The following is a 3156-nucleotide window of genomic DNA, read 5'->3' as shown; positions in this document are numbered from 1 at the left end:
CTCTAGGATGTTCTCCCGAGACACTTGTGCCCACCGCCTTTGCAAATTCCCTACCACTGTTATATCCCTATGGATAAGTATTTACACATGTCGTGCTTACTTTTATTCCCAGTCGATCTTGTTATTGTAAGATACCCCGAGAATACTTTGTGCCTACTGCCTTGCAGTTCTTTGCCACATGTATACCCCTACGGATAATTTCTCGCATTTATCGAGTATCCGCTCATCCCCAGATGATTCATGTATTTCACAAAATTCTTCGAAATACCATTCGGTCTTCCAAGAATCCTAAGCAACCTATTGCTCTTGAACTTCTTGCTTGCTTGCATCAGGGTTAATCCCATAAGACTCGTAATCATTATTGGCATCCCTTGTCATTATCACTTTGAGTCTGTTGATTCGTTATGTTGCGAATGCTCGCAATCCCCAATCAGGTCCTAGAATTCATCCTTTCAGCTCAGACATCATTTTAAACATGAGCTAGTTCTCGCCAATCAAATTGCCGTCGATTGTGCCCCTAAGTCTATTGAACTTATCCATCATTGATCAGAGCCTCTACTTTTGATCCTTCGCTTTGTAAATCATAATTCCTTTGCAATTGAGCTCTGAGTTAGTCAGTTGTTTCTATAATCCAATATCCTTGCATTGTTTCTTGCTCTGGTTGAGTACCGATGCTCGCATCGCCTCCGTTAAGGACCGTCAGATCCTTTGTTGAATTTATCATCCGACAGTGTCCTTCGTTTACCAAAAACCTCAAGGAGTTCTTCCCCTGATACATAATGCCATTGGTAAATCCTATTCCTTGATTTGGCCAACCATGCTCTGCTTTCGAGCTGGTGATATTTACTCTTGAAGCTTGTGGTATATGTTTCTAAGATGCCCCGATGGGTTGAACCTATACCTTCTCTAAAACCGTGTGAACCCGAAAGTTTTCACGAGTCATACTCTTCTGGTGCTTCGCCAGATAAAATTTCAACACTGCAACTTCTTCGAAGGCGAGAAGTGAATGAAAGGTTATGCATTAGAGAAGTGGGAGTCGACCTTGAACTTTGTGTTAATGCCCATGGACACGATGTAGATCCTATCATGGAAGCTTCTTGTAATAATAACTATTTCCTTGATAAGTATCATCTGGTATCTGTGAACTGACCTTTTCAAACCGTGGATCTGACCATGATTGTTCTCCTTTGATTGTATTTCTTGGCCAAGTTTAAGCATTTGTCTTCTGCAGAGCATTACCATAGTCCAACCTCTACTTGATCTGTCGTCGAGTATTACCCCCCTGGTATCTCAAGATTATCACGGAACTGCATAACTTCTTATGAGTTCATCATCAAGTGCTACATTCTCATTGATTCCAATTTTTCACGGGCTCTGAGTTATTAAACACTCAAAGACACCGATAACTGACTCGAGTCCGCAACGCAATTAAGCAACTCCTGGTAACCTTCATTACTTACGAGTTTGAACTCAATCACGTCATTCCTAGCCTGCTTGGCTATATCCTTGTCGTGTCGATTTTAACTGTGCTACCTGGTCTTTTTTCCCAGAGCACAAATTTCGATGGTGAGCTAATCTTACAATCGATCTTCCTCGTCCTATCGTTTGTCCTTGAACAACAAGCTTGATTTCAAGTTTGTGTTGTACCCGTGTTCCAATAACCTTCAGCTTCATCATTCCTTTGACTTTTGTCACCGCTGATTGATTACATCTTCAAGAAAACTTTCGACAAATGTGTCGTGATCATCCTCAACGTAATGAGATCTTCCATGATATCAACCGACTTCCCGATGAGAAATACCATCCTTACCCCTCGATGATTTGTGTTACCATCAACAACACCCTTACCGTTCTTTCATCACAAACTCGTTCTGTTATTGATGCAACCTGCTATCCAGCTTGCATTATATTCTACCTTGAAGTATTACTATCTTTTATGTCAAGGATGTTGTGAGACTTGTTCCACCTCATAACAATTCTTGATACGGTGATACTTATCGCCGTATCCCTTTGTTTCTTGGTCCCCGTGTTGATTCTAACCGGGATGCAGTGAACGGAACTGCTGTGATTCTGCACTTCTAGCAACCTTAATGCTTTGATATTAATGGTCGATATTTCATTCTTGGACCAATGGTTATCGAATCACCATTCTAACATTGATCGTGCTATCGAGCCCATATTTCGGGTGCAAATTTCAACCAATGTTTAAATATGTATGTTTTCCTTGAACATAAATCATTATATCATTTGATCAGACAAATGATATCTCCTTGTTCACATAATTGTGGAAATCCATCTTTTTGGAAATCTCGATGAGTTGTCGCTGAGTCCATCAGCCACCTCCTCATCCTCTCCTTAGTATAATGATGAATCTCATTTCGGAACTCACTCCCATAGTTCATTCCCTGAGTCTGAGGTATCTTGACACCAATCAGATCTGAATCTTGGTCACATACGATGGTTGGAACATTTTCCAAGAGTCCTAACATTGGTCTTTGTATCACCCGGTAAGGTGATGTCATGCCTAGCACACCTGACCGGAGGACCTAGTGTTATAGTTTCCTTCTTAACAAGTTTAACCATATTTTTTCCGTGAGGAAATTGAATTCCTTGTTTAATAAGTTTATCCTGATGGATCCTTTTTGTATCCAAAGTCCGAGCATTGCTTGTAGACCTTGTCAATGCTATCTCGAAGCATGTCTATGGTGCTCCGATTTTCAACAAGAACATTTGAAGCCCAATGCTAAATATTACTTGCTCAATTATCCAAACACCGTTGTATGGGTAATGTCATGAAATTTGTCTCCCCTACCTAAAGAGTTTTCTACATTATATCCTGTCATGGATATCATGATCTACTTGTCCTTGGGAAGGATATACCTTGAAATAGGTGTTTAAACACATTTCCCTTTCCTTTGTTCTGTTTAATCTGATGATCATATTTTCTTTTCCATTGATTGGTTTATCGTTGCTTGTGATCTATATGATCTAAGCAGTAATATTCATGGCTTATGTAAACACCTCGTTGCACCACTCTGTCAGTAAGACCCTGTTGCTATTTTTGATGACATTTCGGTAACCACCGATGGACGAGAACTTTGCTTATTGGTCCGCCTCGTTTCAACGAGCAGGAAAGTGGTTCTCTTCGTCCCTCGC

This window comes from Triticum urartu, chromosome 5A (assembly GCF_056163025.1).
Source record: "Triticum urartu cultivar PI428250 chromosome 5A, HENAU_Tu73, whole genome shotgun sequence".
NCBI lineage: Eukaryota > Viridiplantae > Streptophyta > Magnoliopsida > Poales > Poaceae > Triticum > Triticum urartu.
The sequence above is the reverse complement of the archived record's forward strand: the minus strand, read 5'-3'. Positions refer to the sequence as shown.